This window comes from Meleagris gallopavo, chromosome 12, assembly GCF_905368555.1.
Source record: "Meleagris gallopavo chromosome 12, MGAL_WU_HG_1.1, whole genome shotgun sequence".
In the NCBI taxonomy this organism is placed as follows: Eukaryota; Metazoa; Chordata; class Aves; order Galliformes; family Phasianidae; genus Meleagris; species Meleagris gallopavo.
This window is the reverse complement of record NC_139415.1, coordinates 18694992-18714409: the sequence shown is the minus strand read 5'-3', so window position 1 is coordinate 18714409 and position 19418 is coordinate 18694992. Positions and strand designations below refer to the sequence as shown.

The 19418-nt window shown below is 44.3% G+C and overlaps 1 protein-coding gene across 14 annotated transcripts in view; it reads right to left on the bottom strand.

Moving 5' to 3' along the window:
- The window catches only part of NOX5 (NADPH oxidase 5), a 30029-nt gene that overhangs the window by 8438 nt on the left and 2173 nt on the right, over positions 1 to 19418 (bottom strand). For 2 of the 14 annotated variants that reach the window (XR_014885972.1, XR_014885963.1), the window contains 5 exons: positions 18811 to 18917; positions 17972 to 18158; positions 16916 to 17078; positions 15711 to 15813; positions 465 to 14395 (listed from right to left, as the gene is read on the bottom strand). The gene's annotated coding sequence lies outside the window, so the exon portion shown is untranslated. Of the gene's footprint in view, positions 1 to 464; positions 14396 to 15710; positions 15814 to 16915; positions 17136 to 17704; positions 17790 to 17971; positions 18159 to 18810; positions 19322 to 19418 lie in introns of all 14 variants that reach the window. The other 12 variants (XR_014885966.1, XM_085234273.1, XR_014885969.1 and 9 more) reach the window with 11 other exon arrangements.

Sequence of the window (19418 nt, the reverse complement as noted above, 5' to 3'; positions counted from 1 at the left end):
AGGTTGGAAGGGATCTCAAGGACCATGAAGCTCCAACCTCCCACCACAGGCAGGGCCACCAAGCTCCACATTTCATAGCAGCCCAGGCTGCCCAGGGCCCCATCCAACGTGGCCTTGAGCACCTCCAGGGATGGACGGGGCATCCACACCTCTCTGGGCAGCTGTTCCAGCACCAATGGTTTGGTGCTGAATGGTTTGGGTTGAAAGGAACTTTTATGACCACCCAGTTCCAACCCCTGCTGTAGGCGGGGACCCCTCCCACCAGACCGGGTTGCTCACAGCCCCATCCATCCCGGCCTCGAACCTCTGGCCAACCCATGCATCACCGCCCTCACAGTAAAGATTTTCCTCCCGATATCTGCTCTAAACCGACTCTCTTCCAGTTTGAAGCCATTTTCCCTCACCCTATCGCTACCTGCCCTTACGAGAATCCCCTCCCCAGCCGCCCTGCGGGAACCACAAACCAGTAACGGAGCTGCAAACAAAACCAAGAGCTCCGACAGCAAACGTCACCCCAAACTAACAGCGCTGGGCTCGGGAACACCCCCACAGAACGGCCCTTGCTCAGCACGGCCGGCCGCCCCTCACCGCCGGGCGGCAGCAGCGGCAGCAGCAGCGCTGCCCGCACCACCCGCAGGGCCAACGCCATGGCTGCGCTGCGGGGCGGCGCTGCCCGTTGTGCGCATGCGCACAGCAGCTGCAGGGCATGGCGGCGGGAGGCGGCGGCTGGGAGCAAGGCCGCGTGCTTCGCCCTGTGGGCCTCCGGAGAGGCGCGGAGTTATTGCAGAGCCCCTTCAGATATTGGATCAGATCGCCGCCAGGCTGAACGGACCCAGGTTCTTCAGCCTTCCCACACCGCGAGCTGTCCCTCCTCTGGGCTCCTTCCTGGATAGCCTGGGCTGTTTGAGCTGGGGAGCCCAGCATCGGGCACAGGACTGTAAATGTGGCCTCGGCAGGGCAGAGGGGAGGATCGCCTCCCCCCGTGGCACTGACCATCCTCTGATTAACGGCTCCTTTAGGAAATGAGGGGTGGCTGCAACCCCTATCACACCAAGCGTGGCTCAGCGCAGCAATAACCCAGCTCCTGACCCATGGCTGCATGCCAAGGGAGAGAACAAGGGGATTTTGAGCCAAGAAAGGGAAGAGCGGAGCTGGGATGGCTTTTTCCTGCTGCTGCAACAGCATTCCCCTAATGTCATCAGACATCCAAGTGAGGGGGACTGGATGGTTAAACAGACAACACATCTGGATGGAGGAGTGAGCCCCTTACTGTTCAAACACTCACTAGAAGGCGTTCGTGCAGAGGATTTTCCTTTCCACAGGCACAAAGTTGGCAGCTTTCTGGGAAGGCCCACAGTAGGATGCTGTATCACAAAGCTCTGCACTCTTCCTGTGCCCTTTGTAAAGAAGCCGCATCACCTGTTCCACTCGAATGGCATTTCTGAGCAGGTGGGGCACGACACAATGGGCAGCAATAGGAAGGACTGTGCAGAAATGCAAGCAACCTATGGGCACCCTTAGATAGGGCAGGGGGAAAGGTGGTATCATGGAAATGAGCAGTTACCTGCAGCGGGCACTGAGATGCAAGTGGTGTGATGGGAGAGATGAGGGGCATCCCCAAAGTTCGGCCCAGAGGAATTGTACATGTGAGAACAGCCGTTCTCCAGGCTGCAACAGCTGCAGTGGGATCCTTTGGCAGAGAATGCCAGGCCTGTGTTGCCTGAGGAAAAATGGCCTTTGAGCATTTATATTTAAAGAACAGTGGGAATAAAATCAGGGAGACGTTAGCAGGAACTGACAGGAAAAGAAAAGCACTCTGTGGGTGCTGGAAAAATGCAATCTGTGCTGAAACCCAGCTGTGCAGACACTGTGAGCCAATGCTCTGCTGCTCCCAGTGCGTGGCCATTGCTGGGCTCAGAAGGAAATCCTCTAGAGGGAGTCAGAAAATTGTTTAAAAGGATTTTCTTCTCCCTTTCAGTCTGATGGTATCAAAAGACCAAGAGACCATGAGGCATTCCACAAAGAAAAACAGTAATTAAAGAATTTAATTAAAGGAGGAACATTTAGAGCACAGCAGAGGCACCAGGCTGGGAGCAAACATGCACTGCAAGGCGGGTGCTGGTGCAGTGAACTGCAGACCAAAGGGGAATCTGCCTCTCCTAGGGACTTCAAGTAAGCCATTTTCACCTGTCAAGAGATTGCTGGAGATCCAGGCAAGCCAAGGAGATCCAAGGAGCTTTGGAGCTGGAGGCGCAGCAGGCCAAGGTCAGCAGCAGCACAGCTGTAGGATTTGCCATGCTGGGCTGCCTGCATCAGCACTTGGAGTTCCTGGGGCAGCCCCAGGTATTTGGGCACTGTGTCACTGCATAGCAGTACGGCCCAGTGGGACACCACTGATTGTTTGTGGAAGGGTTCCAAATAATTTTAAATGGGAAAGTGAATCGACACCCCTTGAGAAATGCTGCCACTGAAAATCACAGGGAAAACATCACACCTTCTTTCCCCAGAAGTTATCAGCCGTTTCATTATAACCAGGATTCACTATCCACAGTCTGACCGGGTGCTTTTAACCCATTACAGCTGTGAGCTCAGTATCACTCCGTGGCTGTTTAACCTCACCTGAGCAGCCCCGTGAAAAATCAATGGCAACACACATGGTTAGAACAGGAATTCTGTTCCAGGAGAGTTCTAATTAGGATCCTGCTACCAGCAAAGCAGCTGGAGGGAAGCTGGCACAGGAAAGACAGGGCTTTTAAAATGCATTCCTCTCAAAATAAAAGTTGTCTTTGTTGAGAGTTGGTGGCACAGGCTTTGGCCTACCTGAACCTTTCCTATTCAGTTAAATTGAAATTTAAAGCAGCTAATTATTCCTTTTAGGACAAGTAGCAGAGTTGAAGCAGGCCCAGCCACAGCCAGTTGGTAGCAGCACAACGAGTGCTTACAGCTGTACTGCATGGGGCTGATTGGAAACTGGATGCAGAAGGGCAACTTTGCTGCTTGATGCTGGCAATGCCACCACGGTACACTTGAAACAATCTCTGAATGGCTGCCAAGCTTCTTCCTTGACATCCAGAGCTCTCTATTCTCCTAATCAAGAGAAGAATAACCAAAACCTCTCTACTCCCACTTTTTCCTGAAGTGCCTCATACCATCTCCTCAGTTTCCTCTTGATTAAGGAAAGCAGTACAACGATACACCTTGCAGAGCACACCTCACCTTTGTTCTACCACACAAGTGGCAAAAGTTCGCCTGTGCACAGGTTTTGTACTGACACAACTGAGTTTATCTGAAAAGAAACCCACTTCATTCATTAAACTTGCCTGTATTGGTGTCATCACATTTGTACAAAGACAGTTCATAAAAGCACAACTACTGTGCCTAATAAGTGCATGCACAGCTGTGCACATTTCCCTAAATAGTATGCTAGGTCTGCAGATGATTTAGAAGTCTTTGGACAACGCAGACAGCCCACAGAACAGACACAAGAAGCTCTGCTCAAAGAAAATATTACAAATTCATTCATTTACTTTAGGAGGAAGGGATTAAAAGATTCCAAAGTGTGCTACCTTCCCTCATCCCCCACCCATAGGTCTTTCCTTGCTCTCCTCCCACTCTGAGGTCTGCATCTGAGCCAACCAAAAGCAATGCAACAGACAATTAACCTTGGTTCCCTGGGTATATTAGAGCATCTGAAGGGAAATTAGGCAAATAACCACTTTTAATTCAGAAGCCTAGCTCAATTTTAATACTGAAGGAGTATGACTTACTTCCAGTCCCACCAGTTCTCCCAGAACCTCCATCCCATTAAACCTGCCCAGCAAGGTAACGAGTGACAACACACCTCCCCGGTGAAATGCAAGGTAAAAAAAAAAACAACAAAAACCACCACTTTATCACTGGCATATTCATTGACAGAATGCTCTTAGGAGGATGTGTCAGCCTGCTGAGGAGCCCAGGAGCTGATCAGTGCCTCTTTATGTCACACATACACCCCTTCAGGGGACAAGGGGCCACAAGACACACCTCGGCACGCAGCAGCACTCACTGCTGCATCACTTTGCTCCTTCCTTCTGCTTGCAGCTGAGCGCTACACCAGGTGCTCCTCAATTCTCAGACCTGTTGTACCCTATTCGTGGCAAAGATCAGCCCCAGAGGAATGGCAAAGCTGTAGAAAGTGGTACCACTGCTACCTATCACTACCTCTGCAGTTTCTAATAGTGGCATTACAAAGCAGAAAGTCAGTTTCTTGTGCTGAGGAAATGCATGCACGAATCACGGTGCACTGCTAAAGAGAAATTTCAGAGCAAAAGTCCTAGGAATATCTCTTTTAAACATTATTTTATATAAATGAGACAGACTGAGAATCTGTCTGAACAAAAACAGTTCTTCCATCCAGACTTCACAGCACTCAAATACCTCCTGGTCCAAGCACTCAAATACCTCCTGGTCCAAGCTGGTACACGCTAAAGATTTCACCTTATTCTCAATTACTCCAACTTGTTAAAATCAAGTATAGCAAGCAACACTCGTGCTGTACTCCATACAGAGTCCCCAGGGATAATACAAAATGAAGCCTGTTTGGCGATATATATTTACTAAATTCATGGAAGACCAACAAATCTGGTTTCTAGAAATCCAGAGATGCAGAATTCCAGAGCCAGAAACAGAAGATAAGATCCTGGAAACAGCAGTGGATATGCTAACAAAGTGCTGCCACAACACGTGCTTGTTGGGCAACAAGTTAAAAGCACTTTAACATCAGTGACGTCCCCATACAGTCATCTACACAAAGACAAGAGCACTGTGTTGTTGGTTTTGGACTCTCTGACTACGTATGTTAGGCAACAGTTCCATTTTAGGGCTCAGTTACAGCCACATTAACAGCCAAGTCGCATCTACGTACCTTGAAACAAGAAGAAATATGGATAAAACACAACGTGACAATGCTGACCAAATACATTTAGCGTTTGCTACTCTACCTTAAAAAAGGATAAGACATGCTCATCCCTATTAGTGAACAAGTTAAGCAGCAGGTATGATCACTACTACATCAGAGGAAGAAATGCTCTAGAACACAAGGCAGTGCTGGGTTAACCCCAAACCGGTTCTTCCCATCCTAACACCAGCCAAACATCCAGCTACTGCTCTGCTAAAACAAGGCACTGCCTGCAATCCCAGCAACGAAATAAAAAGACCAGGGGGCCTCAATAGCCAGCAGGTGGTTGGATCTGCCTCCCTCGTTTGACCGCTTGCCCAGCATTTACCTCACAACAGCAGCACGTGTTTTCCTGACCTCGGGTTTGATTTGAGCAAACAACAAATCAGGGAGAGCAGGCAGCAGTGCAAGAGGATGGCAGGACCCCACTCGCAGCCCCTCTGGAGCACCACGATTCCATAGACTGCAGTTATACTCCGATTATTTTACTTTGCCTGTTCAGCAGTGCAGGCCTTTCATCGCTGTTTGAGGTTCTGAATAGGATGCCCTAGTTAACTCAAATCCTTCTGTACCTCCTTTATTGCCTTTTCTCTTCTTTTTGTTGGAGTTCATTTAATCAAACATGATGCTCCACCATTCTAAGATGGATTTGTGATAGAAGCCCTTTGCAGAAATGTGTGTATTATCCAAGCAACACCTCGCTTTGCTTAAATTCATTTCCTGCTCCTAGTTGTGAGTTGTACCCATGCTTCCTTTGCAGTCAGAGAAGAAGAGAAAGACACAAGTATTTACAGAAGGAAGAGGAAGGCTGGCAGAAGCTGAAGATTCTAAGATGAGATCGAAGGGAAAAGGTTTTGTTGGTGCTTGTGAGAACTATTAGTTGCTGAGCCACTGTCTTATTGTAGAGGAACAAAAATCCCCCTCTAGTATTCACCCAAGGTAGTAAATATCATACTAGAATCCCTTTTTTTTTTCCTCCAACCTCACAGCATAAAAAATGATTGATTTCTACCACAATAACAAGTACTTTCCTTGCACTGACTTTCCCTGTACACCAGGCCTTACCTTCAGTAACCAGTATGCAGAAATACCTGGTCTGAAACTTCGTTTTGTTGGTTTTTTTAAAGCTCACAGACACACTACTGAATACAAATAGAATACAAACACTCAAGCCATTTTTCTTCTCCTCTGTATGATCATTTATCCCGAACTTCTGAGTGGATGAGGTTCAGGCACAGTAAAACAAGCCCAGCATACACAGCAGCTGGGTTTGCTTGGTCACTGTGAGTGAGGACACACATTGGAATGCAGTTCCACATACCTGCACATGCTAATTCAACCTTTTGTATTCCAGAACCTGATTCTGTCCAGGTGAACACCCACCTTTCTTTACAAACACACATTCTCATCCACACTTGCTGTACTTTTCAGTTAAGATGTCCCACAGCTGCCAACAGACACTTTTTGCATCTATTTTCACTCAAATTAACTGTCAGTTTTGAACACCTACTTGACTCCTAAAGCTGCCTTGGAGGAAACAGACAGCAACCACAGCACTTGCACAAATAGCATTTCAAAATGCAACTCTTACTTGTTTTGCCCATACTGCTCTATCTTCCAGAGCTCTTAACTAGCAGAAGTTGAAGCATTAATAAACACAAACATTCACTTCCTATGGGTTTCCATCCATAAGGCCATCTGAGATAGGAAAGCAAATATTTAAGGAACAATGACAGAAACAGGACTTTTCAAGATGACTGTGAAAACAGCAGAAATGGATGTACGAAAACAAACAAGGTTCCATCACTTGTGGCTTTCAAGAAAGGAGCTATCCATGAAGTATGGAGAAAAGAAAGAAAAGTGTGTTTTATTCCCATCCTCGTGGGGCTTTTAAATATACAGATATATTGCAAGCTCTGGGAATTTTCAAACAGAAAAACGCAGCCCATGAGCAGTAATAACGTTGGAAGCCTCTGAGTATTTCCCTAGCTCATCTCCCACCATCCATTCCACATAAAGATCTGCGCTTTGCACTTCATTCAGAGGACACACAGCATGCTGAGGCACTTTGTACAGCTGTCTGACAAATCTGACCCCGCGACAAATGATGCTGTAAGAGAAAGCTCAATTATCAAAACTTTATTTCAGCATTGTATGCTCAGCAGTGTGCTCGGCGTATCTGACTAAGCAGCCAATTTGCTGCTAGGTAAGCAAAGAATTTCTGATCCTGTTTGTACAGTGCTGAACTCTAGCACACAAGAGGGTGAACTGTGAATACTGTGAAACTCAGTTGATTAAATGACTTTTTAGTAATAGTATTTCTGTTAAGAGAAAGTGCTTCCATTTACGCAACTGTTTATCCAGCTTAAGCTGAAGTGGGAAAACACATCCTGCATGGAGAAAAACAAACATATACGGCCTAACCAGCCTGCTTCTTTTTGGAGAGAAGTCTTTATGTTTAGCAGATGAAAAATCCTTTTGGAATATTCAGTATCTGCTACTTAGTCTGAGGCTTGCTTTTGTCATATTTAAAAGGAAAGGAAAATAACGTGTCATTTTCGGAGGCCTAGAATAGCAATACTTGCACTCAGTACAGATAGTGATTAATAATAAGAAATTCTTCTGTTCAGATCTTCCTTCATTTCCTCCAGTATTGTTTTTATCAGTCTGAGAATCCGGGTGAGGTTTTGCTTGGCCTGGTATTGGCAGAGCATGTTCCTCAACTGCCTCAGCACTGAGTTGTGTGGGTGGGAAGGACAGATTTCAGCCACGTGGCCTGCAGACTCTTCAAAGCACCTGATACAGTTACACTTGTTTACGTTGTCCCTAAAATTTAAGATTCAGCAATTAAACTGGGATCCCTCACATTGTGAATGAGGCCCAGGATGAGATAGTTAAGAAAAATGAGTAAATATCTAATTATTCTTGCTAGCAAGGAACAAGTCCAGAGAAGAACAACTAACATTACCTTTGTAATGGATGCTATCACGTACACAGGTATCTGTGATATCACTTTTGCTCAGGTTCCCAAAAGTAGAAGTTGAAAAAGGATAAAGTTCCTCCTCCTACCTACACTACCCGAGGGACAAATGTCAGAGAAGTAATTTTGAAATAACAGATAACGCTGCTGCAAGGATAAATCCAAAACACCATGAAAAAAAAAAAAATCAGACGCCTTACATCCCACCACGGACGTCTGGACAGCCTCAGCATCTTTTCCACTTGTGTTTCCAGCCCAAAGCCATGCAGTTTCCTCATGCCAATCAGATAGTTTGGCACTGACACACTGACCATCCAGACTCAGATCCTCATCGAGAATTACCTCCAGTTTACTTATTATTGCTGCCACTTCCACCACAAGCGCCAGGCAGAAAGAAAAAGAACACTGCAGGAAAAAAAGAGAAATTACAGGTGTGCATGAGTCAACAGTGGTTATTTTTTCAGTTTGACAGCAGCACTGCACTATGTGGGGAACAAAGACAAACACAAGCTAGATCTCATTGGAGTAAAGCACCCAGCTTTGAATGCTGTGCCCTAAGCCTGCCTCACACAGGTTACAGCCAGAAAGTCGGTCAGAGCAACCGCCTGCTCAGAAAACAACATGCAGGGAGAGAACGAGGAAACAGAGGTGGCTGCCCCGACAAAGAGACCACGAAATCTGAAAGTACTTTCCACTAAATATTAACAGTACCAAAAGGAAATGGAAACGCCTTTTTCTCATTCATCGCCCATATGAAAAGAAATGGAAGATTCGGGTCGGACAATACGACGAGCGAGGACAGCAAGGTAATGGAACAAATTATTGGGGAGCAGAAATTCCATTATCAGGGACCTCCAAGAGCAGCCTACACAAACATCCACTCGGAACACAGAAGAACACCGTGGCTGACCCTGCCCTGAATGGAATTATAGACCAGCTCACTCTCCGTACTTGCCAGTCAAGGTCTGATTTTTTCATGTTCCATCATTATTTGTTTTACTATCATGTCTATCAAGTCCAACCTCTGAGTCACACCGGGTCCTGGGGCAGAATAAACACGTGAGAGAAATTCCACAAGAGGCACAAGAATGTAACACGAGATAACAGCAGAATAGAAGGTAGGAATATCCAAGGAAATAGCAAGACAGCACTGAGCAGTCCAGCTGCATGGAAGGAGATAACCAAGGACATCTGCAATCGTTACAGTAAAGTAAGGGTTGCTTAGGAGAAGAGGCTGTTTGTGTGATATTCTTCCTCATATGAAAATAATGATCTTAAATGCAACAAGCAGACAACAGAGGCTGGCACGCTGCAATCTGGGAGAAGAAAGGGCTGCACTATCAAACCACCACCCTGCACACCACCACTCTGCATGGAGTAAATATGTCATGTTGGGGAAAACAACGTTGGAAGGGGTGATTAATTAAACAGTGAAACATTGCAGAAGTTTTACATGTGCAGATGGCCAAGGAACTCATCTCTAAAATCTCACATAGAAATATGGAAGTCTAGACAACCCTAGGAAGGATTAGAGAGTCTTATTTCAGACGATGCCTGATTTGAATTTGCATGATAAGCAAATAAGGCTGTTTCATCTGCTGTGCCTGAGACAGTGATGAAGGGGGACTGGCAGAGAAAGATGAGAATCTCTGCTTTAATTACGTGATGCATGAGCTGATGCTTCATTTACACAGACAACATGAGATTTTAACTTCTGAAGGAAAACAGAGCTAGGTAACACCAGAACTGCTGGTAAGACCATTGGTTTCATGCTCATGCAGAAATGAGGAACGTGAGATGAACAATTCTGGTCTTCCATCACCTACAGAAAACCTAAAAGACACGGTCAAGAAAGAAGTAGGAAGAAAAAAAACCTGGTGACAACCAGTCACAGTACCATTGGAAAACAGGTCTAAGAACATGGCTGCTTGTGGCAGAAGCAAGATGACCAAGGAAACTTCTGCTTCTTGGCTCTCATTCTGGGGAGTAAACTTACTTTCTCCTGGCTTTGCACTCGATTGTACATTGCAGACTGACAGGTGTAGATTCAAGAAAAGCAGACAGCATAGCCCTTCCTGCTCTGAGATAAAGTACATTTTTTGACTTGAACATCACTCCAGTCAAGCTGTGAATCACAACCTCAAATGATTCATCAGAAACATCATGTGCAAATGGATATTACAAGATCATCTGTCTCAAGACAGACTGGATGACCAACTCAATTCACCAAATTAGCAATACATTACATATTAATGCCTAACCTTCAGCAGGTTTGCCTACAGGAATCACACTTGCTTGTATTCACCTCCAATTCGATAAGGGGCTGAGGCACCACAGAAGCATCAAGTAGAAAATGGGGTGCATGCCAGTAAGTTTTAAAATGCAATACATCCTTCTGGAGGGCCGAGGACAAGACAATCATATCAGCATTTATATATTCCTACACAATTACAGCAAAATCTTTTGTTCAGATTGCAGAACTCAGCTGTGTCAATTGAATCGCTCTGATTGAACTAATTGAATTTCAATTGCTCAAGTCTGGTTTTGAACAGTTTTGTATGACATTCAAAAGACTGAAGACTTCATTTATAAATGGAAGCGTGTGTGGGGAGGGACAACGAACGATTTGGCTGTTACCCAAAAACTAACAAACGTGTAATACATTTCACTGGAGAAGCATACTGAGGATTATCTTTCTGCGAAGGCCTCCATTTCAGTGCTGCACGAAGCGTTCCCTGGGTTAGGGTACCTTCCCATGGGGAAGGAGGTAGGGACCCTCACCCCAGCATCGACTGAAGTAGAACTGCACGCTACTTGCCCAAGTCCTGCCTCACCCCTGTAGCTCCCACTGCCTCAGCAGACTCGAAACACAGTTGAATTACAGCTTTAGAGGACACAGAGCGCGTGCTCCTCATAAAACTCCTGCTTCTGCTGATCACAGACTCCATGTGCACCTAGAAAGGAAAATGCCATAGAGTGACCACCAGAAATTCTCAAATATTTCCAGAAAAACATGTGTCTAATTAAGCTTTATTTAAATGCCAGGCTAGATCTCATGGCTGATGTCTATCAGCAGCTTCTGTGCAAATCTGTTGATTGCTCTTTATCCTCACTGCAGAAACGGAACTGTAAGTGGCTCACAAGCCAAAATCAAGATGCTCATGAGGTCAGTGGCAACAATTCCATCAACAATACAAGCCAGGCCACCACACCCAGTACCTGCTCAGCCTCCTTCACTGCACCATCTATTCTCCTTATTCCAGTACAATACTTCCCCCTTAAATGCATTTCTGGTGCAGATCAATAAGAATCTTGCCCTGTAGGTTTCTAAAAATGCCCTTCTACTTTAAAAGTAACTCTGTTTTGATAACTTCTAAGCTAAAGAGTTTACTTCCTTCCCTTTCGCTCTCCCTTTGAACAAAGACAACACCCACATATTCTAGCACAAGTCTTCAATTTATTAAGTTTTCATTTTCTTCCTAAATGTCTTAAGAGCAGCTGCATCTATTTCTGTCACCGGGCATGAAAATGGCAGAAGGCACACGGAATATGCAAAGACCAGCCTGCACGTCCAAGCAGCACCAAGCACTTTCAGATGGATAGGAAATTTGTGGTCTGTTCACATTTGGATATATTTATACATATATATCTCCAGGTTTCCCATGTGATGTGCAGATCACTTACCTCATCTCAATTTACTCATCTTTAGAACAGACTCAGTTCTTCCTCCTACTTTGTACATCTCACAGGTATTACTCAGTTATCAATCCATTGGTCAGATTTCCCTCTCCCTCAGTGAGGTTTTGAACCAATAAAATCTGCAAAATCCTGTCTTGCCCAGGGAGCTGGGTAAAACAAGAGTTTCATATCCCATTACCACCTGTGATTTACCCTGGAGTTTAACTGCTGAATTATTTAACTAGGCAAAAAAGCAGCGGGCACACATCACACTACTCTACACATTAGCAAAAAAAACAAAGAACAACCAAATAAAAAACCTCAATCAAAACACTAAAAGACACTCAAAACCTGCTCTAGCTTTTGGTCAGCCCTAAGCTGGTAATGCAAGTGGACACGATTACCTTTGTAGGCCCCTTCCAACTGAACCAGTCTATTTGCTAACCTCCTCTGGAGACTGTGAATATCTAATTGTTGATGAGAGGGAAGAGTCAGCTCTGAGGTGAACACAACTTCTTTTGTAACATCTAAAATAGTATTTTTCATTTTAAAACTAGAACTATTTTTACTTCACAGGCTTTAAATGGAGATTATTTTAATTTTTAAAACAATCAGTTCTCATCCTGCTTATCATTTTGGAAAAAGGCTCAAAGATGCCAGGGGAAAAGGACTGAACTACCATTCTCAGGCTTGAGATTTTTGTTATTAAAACAAAAAAAAAAGCACCAAATCTTCAAGCAAACTGAGAATCTTAGTATTTAATGGCATTTCCAAAAATACCATGTGATTGTCATTCCATAAATTAACAACCACCTATGACAAAGACAATATGCAATACAGCCTTCACAAAAGGTGACTTTATTAGTGCTGAGCCCCAGTGTACACATATATACATGCTGGACACATAAGCCACAGAACTACACCACTTACTGTCACTCAGGCTGCAGTCAGCAGGTGCCTGGGATGAGCAGAGTCTCTTGCTGCACAAGGAGAAACTCTGTAGTGTTATTTTAGGACTCATCTTTGTGCCTGGATTTAAGCCTGTGGAACTCGTACCATCAGTCAACAGAGACAACGAGGAATGATTACAGAATGTTTTCATAAATTAGCTAACAACCTTTGATACCTTAGGATGCAGGAGCTTGTGATTCCCTCTTTAATCTCTTTCTTGAATTGAGCCATAAACACCGCTGCTGAAGAATGCCAAACAAACTTGAGGGAGGCACGTTAATAAGAACAGGAGATGGAATTGACAGAAATGAAATCAAAGACAAGTAAAAGGTTGAAAAAGAGCAAGAAACTCTTTGAAGAGGATAAGGAAGACAAAGAAATTAGGAACACTGCATGTGTATGCATTTATGGTTGTGTTACACTTAGAACAGCTAGGAAGGAAGCTAAGTGTTCTTTTAAATAGGACAAAACGATTATTTCTACTGCACAGGTGGAATGGTAGGAGATGCTAATGCAGATGTTGGGGCTAGGCAGTTAAACAGATTGCTCTGACAGTAAGTATCAGAGTCCTTGAATTCTAGGAAATTCTGCTGTCTTTGATGTGAGACTGATGTAAGACTTTTGGCAATCCACTTCAATTTTAAATGCAAATTGCATTTGTCAAGTGCTAGAGAAGTGAGTTCTGATGATGCACATTAGTGACAGAGGATAACATTTTGTGGTTAGTATTTCAAAATTCCCCTCACTCTCCAGTGAAAGCTTTTCCTCACTTGGTCTAGCCATTTACAGAGAAAGAATCCTGGGTCCAGCAGAACATTCCTTCCCATTCTTCTGTCCCTGTGCTTCAAGAGCTCCACACTCCAGATTCCACTCTGGGTCAAGTCTGAAATATGTCACTTGGCTTAAATGGAAACTAACACCAAACCACAGGTCAGACGCTTCAGATATTACAGAATGACAGTTAGAGAGTTCTATCACAGCAAAAAGTTTTAAACTCATTTAATAGAACACTGAAACAAATGGATTTATTACAGAAGCAAAACCTCACGTGCTGAAAATGTTAAAACTGAAGGTGTTCAAGTCTTTGGTTTTCCTTGCCTGAATTTGACAGGTTTTACTCATTATCAGATTAATTCAATCCCTCTGCGTTGCTACTCTTTTACTATTCTTTAAAAGAAACACAAAACAAAACACTGCCACCTCCAATACCAGAGTTTTTCCTCAGCCTAAACACTTCAGGAAACCCCATGATGGTTTTGCGCCAATCTGGAACCTAGCAGAAACTGCTCCACTCGCATTCAGCAGCCTGGAGTTGGCACTGCTGCTGCCATCGTTATCACTTACACTGCGACCAGCCGAGCATGGGCCATGACAGGCTTTTTTAGCACTGGCACAGGGCACTACAGCAGCTGCACTGCTAATTACACCAGTCACTGTGCCCCATGAATCACATTCCTCTTCAAGTCCCCTGCCCAAGAACTGTCCTCACTTTCTTTGCTACTTAAACTGTCAGACACAAAAGCTCTCACATCCACTGGAGCAAGTTTTGCTCAGTACTCTCTTTCTACCATATATGCTTCTTATTTTGACTTTAAGAAAGAAATACACCATGTTGGTCTGGGATACTTGTGCTAAATTAAAACCTAATCATTCTGTAAAGCATAAAAACTACATTTCCTTTTTTCTTCCCATTGAATAGAGTAGAACTTGTCAAATGCTCCTGAAGTTGTCATAAAGCCCCAGCAGAACAGCGAGGCTCCTTTAGCTCCAATTGCACTCACAGTCCTGGTGTGCAGGCCTCGTAAATACCAGCATCATGGTCTTCATGCTTTAGGTTACCCAAATGGCTGCTGTAAAAAAAAAAAAAATGAAACAAAAACTTTGTTTATTCTGAAGTGATACAGATACAGGCTTAGGTAAGAAAACTGGATTTTCTACTTTCAATAGAATTCTCCAGATCTCGTCATCTTCAGGAACCTTCCTGTAGACTCTTTGATAAGCTTCAGTACAAACTGTTTCACTTCATTTTCTACTTAAGTTACAAAATGTATTTTATTTGAATATTAATACTTCAACTTCTTAAATTCTTTGCCCCACGAGTTGTCATTTTTTCCCCCACCTCTGATTTTGTTTAATCCCACCACACTACACCCGAGTTCATCAGGTTTTGCAATGGAGTTTTGTCACAATTTCGCAACATCTCAGGCTCTTTTCCTACTTCTGTAGTAATCCACACACAGTTCTTTGACTGCCTAGAAATATATGTTCTCTATTCCTCCTCACACAGGTCTAACAAGTCACAGCATTTTGTTTTTTCACACGCCTGAGGAAAGCTGCACAGCCTGCTCACTTGACTCAGAGCCATGCTATTCCTTCACTTCATATACACATATTTTCCCCTTCCAAATAATTCTGAAAGTCTATCTTATGTTTTCAGTTTACAACATCGACCTAATTCCTGAGATTTTACAAGAGTTTTGAAGTTGGTCATACACAGGACAGCTTTCAAAAGGAAGACCAACAGCCACACAACAACTGAATGCTTATCTACAAAATAGATAGCACGTGCACAGAAGGTGGAACCGCTGCCCTCCACAATTATTTATTGAGTCCTGCACAGGGATCTTTCTCACAGCAAGCTAAGCATCAAAGCCACGAACAAAACCACTTATCTGTAGTAACATCAGCCTACGTTTGTAACAAAATGTTCAATGCTTCAGAAAATAAACAAAGAATAGCTTGGTCACCAGTCAAGTGCTGAAGGATACACTTAAATACTCTTAAGCACTGTCACAAGAAGGGCAATATGCAGTACATCTGCTGCTAAATACACCTCCAAAACTCGGCTAAGCCCTCTCTGCTAAGCACAGCAGTAACAACTAGTTCGCCCAAGAAGAAAAAAAAACAACACATATTGCATATTGGGGCCAAACGGCTGCAAAAAGTGGTTTTAAAAACTAGCGTCAAAGTTATGGAAGGAGGCAGGCTGATGGCTAAGTGTTGATCAGGCTATCGCTGCCAACAGCAAAAATGGGTGACTCCATTTCTTTCCTCGTTTTGCTAAACACGATGAATTCCCAGGCTCTGCTGGTATGCCAGATACTGTGCAAATAAAGGGGAGATAACACTGAACAACTGGGGAACAAAACAAGTTTTGGGACATACCAGAAGTATTCATCCCTTCCCAGCGTCTTTTTTTTTTTTAGTTCTTCTCTCCTACTTGAAACAGTGTTAGAAGACAGAACCTTGTGACACAAACATGCAGCACCTGCAAATAAGAGCAGAAATCAACAGGAATCACTCATGTGCCAGAAGTTACACAGTCACAGATGTCAGCACTGAAAGATACTTTGTTTTAATATAATTCTCCCTTGAGTTAGGCTAGCTAAAAAAGGCAAGTAATACGAGACAAAAACCCTTCTAGGTTTAAGCTTCACTCTGCTTGCACCTCGCTAACAACTACGGGGAGAGATTTAAGTAACTGAACAAGTAACAGAAGGCACAAAACCAACACCTTGAGGTCTTCATTTACTTTTTCTACCTACAGCACTCCCATACTGAGGGTCTCAAAGCATAAATCTGTATTGTCAGAACATATAGTTTGTTTTCCAATGCTTGATTTTGCCCTTTTTTCCTCAGAACTCCTGGATACCAGTGATCAATGTTGTTCTCACTTCCTGCTCATGACCAACCTTCCAGCTACACTGGAGGGGTGGAGAAGCGAGGGCAGGAAGATGGACAATTTACAAACAGAATTTTCTCTTTCCAGTTTCTGTATTTACATACACAAATGACTGAGGAAGATGTTACACAAAACATGAAGGAACGCATTGTATAGATGCAGCAGGGACAAGCCAGATACCAGGAGGTCTACAAAGGAGTATTATAAGACAGAAAACAATCAGCAGCTCATTTCAGCAAACGCTCAACTACTCAGTAAGTTTACAGACATGGGAAATCCTCCTGCTGCTTTTCATATAAAACTTATGTTAAAGTAAAGCTGTAGCACTTCACATTAAAAAAAGGGGAAGAGATGTGCATAGCAAAATACAAATCTGGGATGAAATCACCTAATTGCAGTCACACTAAATAGCTTTTCAATGTTAGATCAGAAAATACCTAGAAGATAATCATAAAGAAGCTTGTAAAAAATGTAACTCAATAAAGCCTTAGCATCTTCCACAGCGAGTGCCTTTAGCATTTCAGATTTGGGCCAAAGATCCTGACACACGATCAGCTTCTACGTGCAAACCTGTACTTAGAATTTGTTGGTCTCATAATTAACAACAGATGACTTTCAGCACAGAAGGAATTGAATAAATACGTGAACCACATTCAAAAATCAAACATTAACTGCAGTGATTACTCACAACATCAACTTCTTTGTACTCGAACATTAAAAACCAGAAGGTACAGACAAGAACAGAATATCTTCATCTTCCAACAGCGCACTGACCACGGGTCCCCACGACTGCTTCCCACCACGGTGGGCTGAGCTCAGCCCAGCACTGCTGCCCAGCTCCGTTAAGGACTCTGACAAGACAGGATTCCATAGGTTTGTCAGCACACAGCATTTCCAGTCAATGACATCTACAACAGATAGAGGCAACCGTTTCCTTCATTGAAACACAATAAAATTTCCCCAATTAAGACTTAGCATTCCCGCACCAAAATGTAACAGATTTTTTTTCCCTCTATTACAAAAACAGCAAAGCTGAGTCTTTATGGCACAATCACATCAATTTCTAAGCTAATTAATTTTTCTCATGCCCTAAATGTAACAGTCAAACCAGTGAGCAGGCATTGTTTAAGAAAAGCTGTACTCTGCACAGTTACTCAGAATGCACACACAGTTGTGAGAGGACACTTCACCATCTGATCCCCAGAATATTTCCATGCATTTTTAGTTCTCCCAACAATTTTCAAGTCTTCTAAAATCCTTGAAACATAAGTAGCACATGCTTGCATGGGGCAGAGAGAAAGAATCAACGTTTAAACTTTTCCTTTTGGTTTTGAACTTTGAATAAATTCCTCCCTGTGTTCTGGAGGAGAGCAGTTTATAATTTTAAAGAACACATTCTTATTTTCCAAGAAATCAAAAGGATAAAAATCTCTAGATTCGCAGACACTTATTTTTTCCCCATGGTGATAGTTGATACCTATTGTTTCAATCAGAAAGGTCAGAACAATGGACCGGCAATACAGGAGCACAATAGCAAAAAGACCAGTGCAGATGGAATGGTGCTGCAAAGAAAAAGGAAAGGTGCTCACCCAACTCTGAAGATTTAGGCTCACAGGAAAGACTCCGCAAGGGAGGGATCTCCAACCAGAGATCCTTCCCCCGTGGCAGTCAGTCCTTAAATGAGAGCTAAGAGAGGTGCAGCCAGGCTCCACCCCTTCCTGTCTCACAGTTGAATTGCCTTCACCTGTGCTCCCAGGGCTGACAGGTCCTTTCCCCAGCTGCTCAATCAGTGCTTCAGGCCAGAACTCAGTGGTTACCATACACCTCAGATGCTCTACTTTTCCAAAGATCTTCAACTGTGCTATTAAACCACATTCCAGACCGAGCCCTCCTTGGTGAAACTTCAGCCTAGGGGTCACCTTTGTTCACACCTGTAAAGGAGAATTTAAAACAGAGGTAAAATAAAATTCACCTTAAGCCAGCAGTTTGAAAACTGCCAAGTTTACATCCTAAAACATTGCTGTAGTAACTTTTAGCACACTGAAACCAACGTTATCAAACAGTAAATAAAACAACTCATCCATGCTGCAGAGAAAGCAGAAATCTGATGTCTCTAACAGCTAAACTATAGAGAGACTCATACTGTAGAATCACAGAATGGCCTGTCTCAGTTATGTCATAGAACTGAGTTCAGGTTGGAAGGAACCTTAAAGATCATCCATTTCCAACCCCTTGTGACCCCACCAGATCAGGCTGCCCAGGGCACCATCCAGCACAGCCTTGGGCACTGCAGGGATGGGGCACCCACACCTCTCTGTTCAGCATGCGCCAGCCTGACCTCACCGTCATCTGAAAGAAGAATTGCATCCCAACAACTAACTTAAGTCTCCCCTCTTTAAGTTTAAAGTCATTTCTTCTTACCCTATCATTGTCACGCAGTTTAAATAGTTACACTCCCTCCTGCTTATGAGCTCCCTTCAAGCACTGGAGGGCTGCAATAGGATCTCCCCACAGCCTTCATCACAAAAACATTCACCTGCTGCAAATAAAGAGAGCTGTGGAATTAAGGTTATTGTTTTTTACCTTACACTGGATCCAACTTCATCTCTGCCATCTCACTCGTCCCACAGAACTCACACCGAGCTGCACCCACTGCAGCTCCTCCAAACGATGCGGGTAAGATAAATACCCTGCAAATGAAAATATCACGGTAACAGGCTGGCAGCAATTCTCACCTTTTGGTAACAAACACCAAACCACTCTCACAGCCTTCTGACAGCCTCCTGAGCACACAGGGAGCCCCACCAAGGGCCTCGTGCTGCTCACCTCTGCGTGCTGCCAGCCTCCAGCACGGCAGGGCCAGGCCACAACCAACGCAGCCATCGAACAGTACCAGGACATTTCTGGCACCTCGCTTCAGCAGCCCACCCGGCCAAAGATACGGGAGAACGCACCTCTTACTGGCAACGCGGGCCCTCGGCCGCACGGAGCCGGGCTTCATGCGACCCCTCCATTCACCGCACCGTTAGCAGCTCCGCAGCGCCTTCACACAGAGGAAGCCGCCCAGCCCAGGCCTTCACAGCACCGCCACCGCCTCCTCGACCGGACATCTCCTCAGCATCGCACCGCGCGGAGCCCCCAGCGCGCCCCCCCCCCCCACAGCAGCGCCTCCTCCTCCCCTCACAGGGCCC